Source organism: Bos grunniens, chromosome 8 (genome assembly GCF_055505025.1).
Source record: "Bos grunniens cultivar Pamir isolate PY7600 chromosome 8, Bosgru_T2T1.0, whole genome shotgun sequence".
In the NCBI taxonomy this organism is placed as follows: Eukaryota; Metazoa; Chordata; class Mammalia; order Artiodactyla; family Bovidae; genus Bos; species Bos grunniens.
In genome coordinates, this window is record NC_141172.1 from 111,304,454 (window position 1) to 111,318,555 (window position 14,102).

Sequence of the window (14,102 nt, forward strand, 5' to 3'; positions counted from 1 at the left end):
CAGACATGTGCCTTGCCATTTTCATTTTAATCAGCCTGCTCAGGACGGCTGCTGATTCATTTTGCAGGATGTCCCCCTGGGAGCCAAGGTGGAAGCCTGAGGCAGGCTGCTACAGCCTCCGTGCAGCCACGCGTCCGCCGGGGTGGGGGCGGGGTGGGCTGCACCCGCGCAGCCCGCTTCAACATGGCCGTGGAGAGGTCCTTCCTGAGAGCAGGTCCACTGCGGGCCACAGCACAGAAGGGAAAGAAAAAAAATGTCACATCGCCATTTGATTATCCAAGTACACCCCAACACGCGCGCGCGCGCGCACACACACGCCCCACACGCTCACAGACTGCTGCACAGAAAAGCTTGAAATTCTAGCTCCTTTGTGGTCATTGTGAAATGCAGCACACGCATATCTATCGCTTTACCTGGAAACTGGCTGGGGAGGTGTACCTGATTTAGCTGGAGACTTTGATTTGTGGGACTGACAACCTTATTATGCAGTGAGCTTATTATTGATATTATTCTGCTCTCGGTTGCCATGGCCACCTTGTGAGAGACATTCAATTTTCTCTCTTCCATCATCATTATCTATGAGGCCATCTGTTGTGGAAAATGAATTCAGGCTCATTTGCATGACTGATAAGCAATTTTTTTTTATCTATTTAACAGAAGGTCATATGCCGGGGATTTGGAGCTCGTGAAAAAAATGTGGAAAAAAAAAGCATATCGAGAGGATGAGTGGGAGTGTGCGCCGGGGTGTGTGTGGAAGGGAAGCGGGTCCCTCAGGCCCGCGAGCCTGGCGTGCTGCGTCTGTCGTTCCTGCCCGGGCGACATTTTTTTCCCCTAAGCTACTGCACACTAAACAGGAAGAGAGCTTTCCTCGCAGTCTTCTTCAAGCCCCCCTGGTTTTTGTACTCGTTGTTGGTGGGTGTCTTTTAATTTTTTTTTTTTTTTTGATTCCCTGGACAATGGGTTATGATATCAATATTCACTGAAGACAAAAAGCAGCCTTTTCTGCGTCTCGGTGGTAGGCATACTCCTCATCATCCTTTCAAACTTGGGGTGGACGAGGGCTTGCTTGCTCTCTGTCTTTCAAGCCAGCTCAGTCACCAGCCCTGAGCTTGTCTCACTTGTGAGCGGCTGTGGTCATGTCGTGAGGTACGTGGTCTTCGTTAGGTGAATTCTGGGGACTTAGTGGCCAGGATCTGTTTTTACCGGAGTTCAAGGGCTGGGGCTGTAATGCCTATTGTTTGCTCCTGTTTAAAGTTATTTTTATAGCATGGCTGGTAGCTGACATGTTCCCTGGCTAGGAGTTTGTAATCCACAGAAGTCTCTTTTTAAAGCAAAATGGGTATTATGTTGCATGCTCTAACCGTGATGATGTTTATAAAAAAGACCTTGCTGCATGAACTGTACTTGGATGATATGCAGATATTGAAACAAAAACTTCCCAGAGACTTTACTGGATTACTTTACGTTGCAAATAAAACAAGTCATTTTTTTTTTTTTAACAAAGGCTGTTAAAGCATTAGATATTCTGGATGTCATGTTATATTGTCTGAATGGTAAGAAAGTTGACTTAGCTGATTCAAATTGAGAAACTCAAATAAAAAAATTTAAACTATAAGTGAAATGTTTCAAGTTCATGGTAATGAAACAGTGTTTCATTTCTAACAGAAATATGCCTTTAACACCACTTAAATTAATGCACTAAAAGTTCAAGCTGTAAATTTTATCTTCAAACTAGATAAGAATAAAGCCATAAATATAGACACATAAAAATATGCATATAATGGCTAGCTATTCAAAATATACAGCTCTGATTTTGAATTTAGTATTTATTTAACCATGATAACTTATTGTAGCTCTAAAATGATAAAAAATTAGATAAAAATCTAATTTTAAATTACTTATTTAGTTAGAGTAAAACTGTTTGTGATAATAGGAGACTTTAGGTGTAAGTATTTGTATTTTTTACAGAACAAAACTAACTTCATAGACAAAAGCCCCCTAGTACCACCCTTACAGTCATAAAGGAGGCTTTCTTTCTAATTGTTCAACTTCATGAAAGTCATGTGGCTTTTTAAATGATAAATAAAGGCATGTTTTCCCTAGATAAAACATAAACAGATAGAAATGGGATTATTTTAAAATTAGAAAAAGGGTTTTTGCACAACACTCTTTTCTGAAAAAACATCACCACTCATATGTTAATACCTGTAAGTTTTCACCTCTTAAGAACTTTGAATCCAAAGTGTGGATTGTATATAATACATGCTAGTGATATCTTCTAGAAAAAAAAGAAAGTTTGTTTTTTCTAACTGACCTAAAGAGAAGCGTATGATTCTATCACCTCAAGAGCAATAGGTCAATTGATCAAAATTCTCCATAAAGTTGTAGATAGCAATACATTTTCTTTATCAAATACAAGAGACCAGAACTGATATGTTTGTATAATAGCTCTTTACTTGGTGGCACTTTTAAAACTCTCCCTACAGTATCGCAGACTTCTCAGAAGCAATAGTAGCTGTTATATAATCCTCCCTTTTTTAATCAGCCATTTTTTTTTATATTTTAGCTTGAGTATTAGAGAAATTCTTTTTAACAACCGATTTTACATTTAGAGAATTCAAAACAGTAAAAGCCTGATAGTTTATGAAGATTATTTAAAGTGACATCACTTTTCTCAGAAGGCTGTGTTTTAAGCATCAGTAATATGATACCTGGATTTATGTTATAACATGAAGGATTATGTTGTTGCCTCTTGATCAGTACATACAGTCTTCAGATTTGTGAAGCAAAATTGTCAACTTCTGAGAAACCTATGAGGTAGCAAAGTTGATTTTTTTCTCTAATACCCCCCCCCAAAAAAAAAAAAAAGTTAATTACCAATCTTGGTTGGATTCTTCCTTGCCTCCCTGACGTTTGACTGCTGCTAATTCACTGATTAATCTCATTAATGTGATTATAGTAGGATTTGGGGTTGGCTGCCATTGTTCTGCAGACAGTGCTATTCAGCCAGAGCACTTGCCACCTCATTCAGTTTTGCTGTGATTTTTAAAGGCTGTTGAGTGAGCCATTGTGAGCAAAGCTCTGGCCCTTTCCCTTTCAGCACCAGGAGCTGTCCGCTGCTGATAGCAATTACCATCAGCTGGGACTGACTTCCTCCCAGTTTACTGGCAGTGGAGAAAGGGCTCAGTTTCATCACCTTAATGACTCTGTTCATGGAGGTGGAAGGGGGAGACGGCTTTATGGTCACAATAGGATGTTCTGAGGAGTGGGGCAGAAGAGATTGGCAATCTCCAGACCTTTATTTTGCACATAAAATTTTTACCCTACTTTTCAAATTACCAGACAGGATTTCATCAAAATTACTTGCATATATGCAGTTGTGAGCTGGAAAACTGTGAACAATGTGGACATGTTTTTCAAATAGAAAACTATTATATACTTATTGATAAAATTTCATTTTTGAAAAGATGAGCCAGAATTACCAAGATGAACCAGTACAGCAGAAGTACAGTTAAAACACACATTTCAACTCCTCTTGAGTTAGACTTGCATTCTCCAGCAGAACTTAGGCCAGTTTCATGAATCTGTGTTAGATCCTGAAATCAAGGTTGAAGGCCCAATAATTTGTGACCATGTGTGTGTGGTGTACAAAAATTCCTACAAGAGTGTGAGTATATAGTTTCCTTTGGATTTTAGGAGCATGATTTTAGGAAAATATGAATATTTTTCAGAGAATGGACTTCTTCAATATTGACTTTCATTGTTCCTGTCATATTTTCAACCCAATTTACTTTTCACCCAACATTTGTTTTTTTCACTCTCAGAAATGTTTATATTTCATAATTCATGACTGAATACACCCAATTATTTCACTGTCTGATGCTTTGCAACTCTTTTATACACCAGCTTTCTGTAGATAAAGGAATGAAATGAGCTCTTTTGTGGCCTCAAACCTTTTTAAAGTTTTTCTATTTGTTAAAACTATATTTAAAATTCAAAACTTAGAGTTAATAATCCGATTATTTGGTGATTTGCTTTTAGAAATACTTTACATGTCTGATAGATAATCCAACCATTTCTCTGAGGAAGATTCATTTTGTTGTCTAAAAAATGCTTTCAAAGTCACATGTATAAATTATATTTCCAACTCTACCTGTGGGGCAATCTAATTTCAGTGAAAGATATTGTTTGTAGAAATATATCATCTGAAATACTTTTACTCATTAAACAATTTGGTGGCTATATTTTTAACTTCAGACAACTTAAAATTGTATTTCCTCTTAGAAATTTTATATTAAGAAACCCATTCAGTGGGGTAAGAGGGACTAGAAAGACACTTTCCTATAATGACTCCTCTGCCTCGATGCTGAAATGTGGCGTGGCTAGATAATCCCTGAAGTCCAGGACTATGATTTCCAATCAATAACCAGTCTTTCAAATGCATCGAGTACTTTACCATAAAGTCTACCTTGATGCAAGGTCTCACCAGAACTCTGCCTAAGAAGCAAATGAATGGCAGATTCAAAAAGAGATTTACAGTTTTCCTAAATTCTAATAATCAAATTGTTTACATCATAATTTGATTGCAATAGTATTATGCATGTTCTTATTTTCAAGATTTAAAAATATTTTCTCATAAATGACTTTTTAAAAATTTTCTTTGAAAAGAAACATGTAGCATGCCTTAGAAAAGGGTAATAGAGGATAAACTTGAACAAAAACTTGAAAATAATTAACATATTTTTCACCAAATAAGTTTCATCATAGTGCAGTCTTTCTCATAACTCTTACCTGACATTGATTTACACTTAGTTCAAACTAAAGAGAAAAGATAGCACAAACTTAAAGAAGAAAATATTTTAAGAATTTTATTTTGAAGTTGTAAAGGTAAATCACACGCGTACATTATGTGTGACAGATATAATATATGTATATATTTTAAATTGGCATACCCCACAAATGAAAAACATTGCCTATAATGGTCATAACTTGTACAAGGAATAATGGCAAATACTTTTGTAGTAATTTATTGTATGATTTTTCAATGTCAGGTTAGCTTAAGGTGGCAGACACACATTTTTCTCACATCAGGCTGTGCTTCGATGCTGGGTGGCTTCAGCGGGAAGCGGCTTTGTGTCCTCTGCGTCTCTGCCTCTCTCTGTCTCTCCAGCCCCCTCTCCCCACCCCTCCTGCCCTCTGTCTCTAACTCTGTCCCTAGCTGTCTCTCCGGCTGCCCTCCCTTCTCGCTCTGTCTCTCTCACACCTGCATTGTTCAGGCACACACAATGATTTTTCTATGCCTGTTTTCACAATGAAACTGTGTTAAGCTTTGACATCATAATGAGTCCTTGGGGCATCTATATAAGTAATCAGAGACGGCAGAGAAAATGTAAGCCAGGTGCTATCAAACGAACTAGAAAGAGCGTGTAAATGCTTATTTACTATGTGAGGAGACATTGGTCAGCATTGCTGTGTTGGGCTGCTGGGTTAGGAAATTTATCCTAAAATATATCTCTTTAAAAACAACCCCTGCTCCCCACGTGGTGATTATTGGAAATGTTGGGAGGGGGAGGAAGTGTTTCAGCTGAAGCGTGAGGGGCGTTGTGCTGAGGAGCCGGGATGGCACCCGGCAGTCTCTCGCAAGGTGCCTGCCTCTCAGACCACGGTGACTTCCAGCAGGGCTGGACGGGAAGGCAGTCACAATCCCTGTGCTAACCAGGATGTCTGGTCTCCAGAGGGCAGGCGGGAGGCTCAGGACTGGGAGGAATCCCCTCTGAAAGCCGGAGGGAGGTGTTCTCGGGGACTTGGGACCTCTGAGCCTCCTCCCACAGAAACCACAGTCAGCGCCTGTTCCGGGGAGCTCCTGCAGTGGTTTATCGGAGGTGGCTGTGCCCTCCCCTCTGCCGGGGAAGGGCCCGATGGAGTGGCCTCGTGTAGGGGAGTGGGGTCAACATGGGCCCCGGGCTCTCCAAGGCAGACTCAGCCCTGCAAGTGCGGAGAAGTAGGCTGCGGAACCGGGCTGTGCTGAAGGGCCCCGACTCTCCGACCCAAAGGTACCTCTTTCTTCTTCCTTAAAGGCTGCCTAGGATGTGTCTGTTTGGGGCCACTTGCAGCTCTTCAGAATTATTTCGCCTGGCTTCTTAGGTACTCTCACACATATTTGCTTCCTTGCTTACCTGGCCATCTGCAGCTCTTATTTGATGACAAATGGTAACAGTTTTTAAAATCGCCTGGTTTGGTGTCCAGATGAGCCCACAATGGACCCTTTCTCCAGTGGAGCTTCTTCTCCAGCACAATGTGGTTGTGGGCGCCGGGCATGTGTGCAGGCTGCCTGGAGTTGTTGTCAAACAGGAGTCTGTGTATTCGAGGCCAGTGTCCAGGGAGGGTGGGAGGGGCTAAGTAGCCGCTATGATTTCATATGGCCTTTCAGAGTGGGGAGTGTCTAAGAGAGACGCTTGTGGAGAGGGCAGTGGTGTGGTTACCCCTGGAGTAGAAGAGTTGTTGCTAGACCCAAGAAGCCATTTATAAAATCAGCACTTTTTTTTTAAACCGGAAAGATGCTAATGAAGTCATGTATCTATGCTCCCTTTTGTGTTGTGAAATCTTATTTGCTCTTGCCTTCTCAGATAAAACTTTTCCTGGCATTTGTTTTCTTCCAGCCATATTAAAAGCTTGACAATATTTTAACTTTCTTAGAAGAATAGTTCTGTGTCTTTTGTTTGAAAAGAACACGAGAGAAGAAGCTCACCCTGAAACAGAGCAGAGCGCGGTTGGCAACCCAGAGGGATTTTAAGAGTCCATTGGTGTTAACTCTTAGGTCACTGTTCTCTCACTTGAAGTGCGGGGGTGCGGGGGTGCGGTGAGCAGGCTTGGCACCTCTTTCTGTGCTGTTTTGGTGCTCAGAAGCAGGGCCGCGGAAGATGCTGTTGGTTCAGTCGACTTTCTGAGGTCTCTTTGGACACAGCGTGTCTTGACCATAACATCGGTGTGTGTGGGGTCTTTACCATCAGTGTGTGTCTGTGTGTGTGTGTGTGTGCGCGCGCGCTGTGTGTGTGTGTGTGGGGGTCTTTACCATCAGCGTGTGTGTGTGCTCTGTGTGTGTGTGTGTGCTCATGTGTGTGTGTTCTCTGTGTCGGGGGGGGGCGGTATATTTAGACACACGCCCCCCCCCGGGGGGGGGGCTGTTCGCAGCCTGACTCGGGTATTCCGCTCTCGTCTATTACATGAAATACGGCACTGCACACGCTGCGCACTGCGCCCCGGAGACCCAGGGGCCTGTGGGCGCCGAGCAGGGAGCGCACAGCGCGCACCCCAAGCCCGCCTGGCTGTGCTGCAGGCTCAATCAACAGTCAGGCGAGAACCCCGGGTTGAGCCACGGCCCCAGCGTGAAGCGCACCTGGCCGGTGACGGGTCCCCCGGACCGGGGCCGGGGGCGGGCGGTGCCCGCGCCGAGCTTAGCGGAGGCGGCCGGAGGGGAGGCGGCGGCCCCGCGCCCCGGGCCCTGCGGATGGCGCTCGGCGGCCCCCGCCCCGGCCCCGTCGCCCCGCGCTGTCAGCTCACTGGTTTGCATCTCCGACTTCAGGCCTGCGAGCTTCCCGTCCGAGGGCACCGCCACTTGTGTCCAGGTGGCAGAATGATTAGCGTGCCGGGGAGCCGCGGCCCCGCGTGCGCGCGCCGCTAGAGCAGGGGCGCGCGGCGACGGTCGGGGCGCGCGCAGAAGCGGGGGAGCCGGTAGTGCTGCAGCAGCTGAGATCTTCTGGGTGAGTCCCCGAGACGGAGGCGGGGTGGCCGCGCCCGCAGCCGGCGGCGAGGCCGGGGAGCCCGGGAATGCCCTGGGATGCGGGCGCGGGGCGCGCGCCTGGACCGCCGGGTTGGCCGCTGGCTCTCCGGGTCCCTCCTGGCCGCTCCCTCCAGGTAAACGCGTCCAGCTCTCCCGGTGGCGTCCGGAGCCTCGGCCCGCTCCCCAAAGTGCAGCAAAGTTCAACTCCCTCGCGAGCTGGCCAACAAAAGGGTCGGGGCTGCTGCTGGCTGGGGGCAACTGCTTCGTCCATTTTCCTGTGCATACGTCTGGAGCGAACATGAACTGTTCAGAGATTATTGTTTTCCGAAATTTACAGCAGCCATTATTCAATGTGTTTAATTAATATTTTCTGAAGCAGTGTATCCAGACCAGTAGAATTAGCAAATGTTGTTTCAATGAAAGCCCAGACATAATTAGTTTTGACTGGTATATATTTTTCCTAGCTGGAAGAAGATTTTAGCTAATTTAACCAGCAACTTACTGGAGATTTTGCAAATCGAACTGAAGTTTCTGTTGATCTGTAGGATCTACAGATAGGAAACAGAAAAATTAGCACAAGTTGATACTTTCAGTGCTTTTCAGAAAAATGGAGACTGTTTTTACAACCAGTCTTCTGAGTTGAGAAATAAGTAGAAAGCCTGCAGGAATTCCGGTTTTCTATTGTCATCACTGACACACACTCCTTATATAATTCTGTGATTGTAGTGCTGCAATATGGGTGTTTTACTATTTAGTTAAATATACTTTCATCTCAGGGAAATCACTGGTAAATAGTTCTATCCTGTTTTCACAATCCCCACTCTCCTTAAAAGGTAAGGTTTTCATTTTGACTGACCTAATTATTTCATCTGCTTTTAAGGTAGAACTTAAGTAGAAATTATCATCATTTAACTGTCTTTTTGTAGTTTCTTAAATATTACAAATCACTTAAGAATTTTATTTTGAGGCTTTTTTTTTTTTACAGAGTTGCTTTACTTCAGCTGTTTGCTTTAGACAATGACAGCGAATATTTGACAAAAAAAATGCAACTTTTTGGAGGATTATTCCCTCTGTTTAAAACAAAACAATGGCTTTCCAGAAAAGGTGAAAAGAAAAGAAAAGAAAACTACCTTCAATGAATCTAAACCTCCAACATAAGATATTGGAAAACATGTTAACCCTTTATATGCCACTTCCAACTGTTGGCTTCTCACATTTTCCCACTCACACTTGAAGTTTCTGCTTATTCACACTGAGCTTGTTTTTGTAGAACAGGTGAATTTTCCATTTTTATGTCAATGAATATGTATGTATACATATACTTTTCTATTTAATTTTTAATTTGCTGGTGTTTTGAATTGAGGCTTTGTTTTTTTAACTTAACCCAAACAATATTAGATACCAAATTATTTCAAAATAAATTAATAAACTCTTAGACAAAAATGATATTTCTTTTATTTTTCCATTGCTATATTTTATTTTAGAGTTGAGCTGAACCTTCTAAGATTAAAATAATTCCTTTTAGATTTATGATGGGTTGTAACTTTCTTGGGGCAAAATATCAGCTTTTAATTTTTAACCTCAACATGTCTGTTTTCATCCTGACGGGAACACTGGAGTGTTACCTACCACGTTGGTCTCTTTGTGCCTGGCTGCCATTCAGAGGAGAGTCTAGCTCTTTTTTAAGGGCCAAAATTATGTCATATTAGTTTCCACTTGACAGAGTTACTTTATGCCACTCTCTGTCACATTGGTTCTTGGGCATGCTGTCTCTACGGGCTTGGAAAGGGCTAGCCTTCAAAGACAATGAGAGGTCCCAGGGCTGGAAACGTGGTGCTGTGTGCCTAACCGAAAAATGTGGTTTCCAAGAGCATTTTTCTCTTTTCAGTTTAGCTCTAAGGTTGCAGATCAACTTTGGAAAGAAAAGCAGCCTTTTATAGCAAATTTCTTAAGTTCAGTGAGCCAAAATATTAATCTGAAATCAGGCACCTTTGATCCCAAGAGGAAGAGTGGTCTCTGTGCCCAGGGTGGGGGGCATTCCTCAGTGGGTTCCTGGTGATGGGGAATAAAGTGGGGCACCAATATCTTCCCTTTCGAAAAGTTATTGACCTGTTTGTTTACAATTCTGTGCTATGATGTCCCAGGGGTACAGCAATTAATCTCTTCAAAGGTTCTGTTAAGTGCATGGATATATGTGTTTTTAAAATGCCAGTGTGGAAATGTGTGCAGGCTGACCATATTTGAGCCATTGGATTAATATGTATGCCATGTAGACCTCTTTTGGGTGCTCATTAATACAGTTGAAAGGAACTTTATGACAATGTTACGTACTGGCTGCTTCTTTACTGAAGTCTGGCTGCTTAGATGGTGCAATAAAATGGCTTTAAAGAAAATTATCCCAAGATTGTTGCACATTTGCTTGAGATGCTTTCAGGTGTGGGATATTGGACTTGGGTTGCTAAATTAAACAACTCACGGATTAATCATTGATGGGGTGAGTGGTTCTTTTTAGCACACTGACAAAGATTAAAAAAAATTTAATTTTATATCAGAGTTTAGTTGATTAACAATGCTGTTAGTTTCAAGTGTGCAGCAAAGTGATTGGTTATACATATGCATATATCTATTCTTTTTCAAATTATTTTCCCATTTAAGTTATTACAGAATATTGAGCAGAGTTCCCTGTGCTATACAGTAGGTCTTTGTTGGTTTTCTATTTTAGATATAGCTGTATGTACAGAGATTTTTATTGGGGGATTTCTAGCTCAGACACTGTTTTGAGTAGTATCTTCATGCCTGGACTCAGTGTATTTTAATGGCAGTCAACAGAATGGTTTCTTATAAGTCAGAATTACCCCCTTGATCACTGGACCCTGAAAGAGATGGTCGCTCCTTAGAGACTGGCTTTAAATCTGGCCCCCTCCCCTCCCTGGTACCCGGACCCACTCGTGCCATCTGAACAGAAGCTGAGAACATAGAGCGTGGTCGCCATGAAACAATGCTAGCCAGACTGGTTGTGGAAATAATCGAGTCTGCAGGGCACCCCATAGAGAGCCATCAAATCGAGTCTGCTCTGGAGCTGTCTGCTGGATGGTGAGCGTTCAGAAATCGATGCTGCATCTGCCAGGGGACCCTCCAGCCCACTGCAACTCCCACCTGCCTAATGCATCCGGGCAAGAGCTTTTCAGAAGCCAGTTTCCTTCAGGATAAATTTAATACGTCTTGAGGGCCAGGCGCAAGCAAATTGATTCTCTCTCTGCGCCAGGAAAACTCATAAACACCCGTAAGAACACAGATTTTCCACAACCTCAGGGTTCAGGGATGCTGTTTTGTGGGAGATCCCAAGCCTACCCTCTTTGTACCTCATGCCAGCATGGCAGTTTTTAATTAAGAAGTTGATTAAAGAGGGCATGGTAGACCACGGATGTATGGTCCTCTGGCATGCTTCCAGCTGTTTGTTGTCTGGGTCGTGCTCATCACCAGTTGCAGGCAAGAGGGGGACTGGTGATGAGGCTGAGGGAGGGAGGACGGAGCTGTCCTGGGGTGAGTGCTCGTGGCAGCTGGCTGTGGCTTCCTCCTTGCAAGCCTTCTCTGCAGACACCCTTGCTGGCCCGTGTGAAAGCAGCGATCCCTGCACTTTGAGCACACGAGTCCGGCCTGCCTCGCACACTGATTCCTCAGTGGCCACTGTGATAGGTCGCAATTTATTTGCATTTTCTGGATTCAAAAATCTGACCTCATGTCGTGGACTTTGGCAAAAACATGGTCCCAGTTCCCGGAAGAGCGCTGTGCTGTTTATCTTTAAGAGTAACTGGTTTTCATTTCTTTCCTTTCTCTTTCTTTCTTTCTTTTTTGAAAGGGAAGCATCTTTCTTCACTGGCTGTTTTTAGGGCAGTGAGCATCTGATCGGAAGAACAGATGTGGCCCTCGCGTTAGTGTCCCTGTGGCCAGTGGGATGGGGACAAGCGCCACGTGATGAGTGACGCCCTGCCCCTCCCGTGAGCGCTTTGTAGAGCTTCTCTGCCCAGAGCCCAGAGAGGCAGGGAGAGATGACCAAGGATGACCAAGAGATGACCAGGGAGGGGTGACCAAGCGAGCGTGGGCCATGGGCTGGCACCCAGGCCGCTGTGTCCAGGACAGACACTGGCTCAGGGTTCAAGGTCAGGGGAGTGTGTCTCCCTCCATGGGAATTCCAGCTGCTAGGATAGAGATTCTTTTTTGTTCTCTCCTCTCAAGCCCAACTCGCACACTTATGAATTATGTTTAAATTCCGTGTTTTTAAAGTTTCTTAACAGTCTAGTTAGAGTCAGTAACGAGGATGGGCAGTCCAGGGGCTCCTTCACAGTCTTCCCTGGAAGAAAAAAAATCAAAGTCAGTGGTGAAACCTAAACAGACAGCTCCTTAAACTCAGCTCCCCCTTCACTTTCAGCACATTAGTGAGCAATTCACACATCCTGCGTGCATTGAGTACCTACTGTGTACAGACCCAAAAGAGGCAGCAGTGAGACAAATCTCTAACCCACAGTAAGTCAGGATCATATGGATAAAATCATATATATATTTATGTACATATAAAATAAGTATGTATTAATATATAATGTGTAGTATGTATTTATAAATATAATTTATATAAAAACTGCAAATAAATTTATATATATTTATATATTTGAATACTTCTGTAAATAGAAACATATATAGCAATTATGTGTATGTTATATTATACATGTAAAATGTTATATTACATATAGCAGACATAATATTTTATATGTATATACTATATATAAATATATACTTAGTCATCACAATTCTTCTATATCTACTTTTTCTTGAATACGTTTTGAATTAGATTAAGCCATTTTTCTTACTTAATAAGAAGAGGAAGATAATTATTGATGTCCATTTCTTAGATGATTAGTACTTCAGGGATCCAGGTGATCATTCTGAAAATTAGCTCTCAACTGCATGGGACTGTATTCCCATTTTTCTCTCTGTAATTGAATATGTGACTTGAGTCTATCCCCTTCTTACGGAATCTGAACTCTCGGTGTGGGAGGGCTCTCGGCGGTTGGCCCTAACTCGTCGTGGTTTGTGTCAATATCTGTGTGGCTGTGTGTGTGCGTCAGTCACCACTCGTGTCGACTCTTTGCGACCCCCTGACTGTAGCCCACTGCCCCCTTGTGATTCGTAGTTACAGCTGAGTGAGTCTTTGCTTGCATAAGAAGGCACAGAACAGGAAACGGATTTTTGTTTTGAGGAAAGAGTGTTGGTAAATGTCAGGCGTCAGTTTCTGGACATTTTAGAGCTGTTGATCCCAGAGACTGGGAACTGAACCCTTGAGGCAGGCCTGGTGAACGCAGATCGCAGCGGGGCAGCCTCGCAGGGCAGCGCCTTCTGACTCGGGTCTGTGACGTCAGCAGTCAGCCCGGACACGGGGAGCTGGGCAGGGCGGCCACGTGGGCACCCACAGGCTCGCTGCTTGGCTGGAGAGACCTGGAGAGAGGAGAGGAGAGAATTCAGGTCAGAACCTGCCTGTGCCTTCAGACCCTCAGATGCCTCGCCACGTTCCCAGGGAGGCAGGTCTGACCAACATGCCTGTCTGTTCAGAATTTTAAAACTCGTGTAAAAGGAAAGTTAGGTTAGAATTAGAGTTGTATACCCTCTCAGGTCTGGAAATTTAAGTAGCTCAGACCTCAGAAAGCTGCATGTCGGTACTTCCAAAGGGAACTCTGAGACTGCATAGGAGTGAGAAGTGCTGGGGGCTGCTAGATGCTTGTGGAAGCCCTAGTAGGTTCGCTCAGATAAATTTCAGGCCCGTGTGTGACTTGTGCTCTGCTGAGCACGGCACACTTGGTACTGAATTAACACTTGGAATTTTCCACGAACTTTGTGTTATGGATCTCTCACTGTTCTTTGCAATTCTTTCCATAGTCCCGAGAACAAGAATGGAGGCAGTTTCACCGCCCAAATGTTCTTCAGTTAATTTGCCATTACTGTGATTTTGTTAGCTCAAAAACAACCCTTTTCCCTAAGAGACCCACACCCACAGTACAAGCCAAGAAGTGTTGTGTGTGTTCCCCAGGGCCGAGTTAACACACCTGTTTACAACTGGGCTGAGCCACCTGTTCATCTAGTTAATGATCAAAACAGTGTCTGATCAGTGGGGTCAGCTGGATGGGAAGGATGATGAGGTTTGTGAGATTAGATGCGACTTCTCATTTTTAATACGTAGCCTTTCGTGTGTGTTACATTTTGAAGGAGTTAGAAAATGCACTCGGCCTGTGATAAATACTCATGGCTGTCAGCGTCCAGGGGTCGGAGGCAG

At 43.6% G+C, this 14,102-nt stretch overlaps 1 protein-coding gene across 21 annotated transcripts in view; it reads left to right on the forward strand.

Annotated features, from left to right (window-relative positions):
• Positions 1–797: 797 nt before the first annotated feature.
• Positions 798–14,102, forward strand: part of MYT1L (myelin transcription factor 1 like) — a 393,751-nt gene continuing 380,446 nt past the window's right edge. For 18 of the 21 annotated variants that reach the window (XR_015168803.1, XR_015168802.1, XM_086414065.1 and 15 more), the window contains exon 1: positions 7,627–7,760. The gene's annotated coding sequence lies outside the window, so the exon portion shown is untranslated. Of the gene's footprint in view, positions 913–1,049; positions 1,147–7,626; positions 7,761–14,102 lie in introns of those variants that run through there. The other 3 variants (XM_086414067.1, XM_086414070.1, XM_086414068.1) reach the window with 2 other exon arrangements.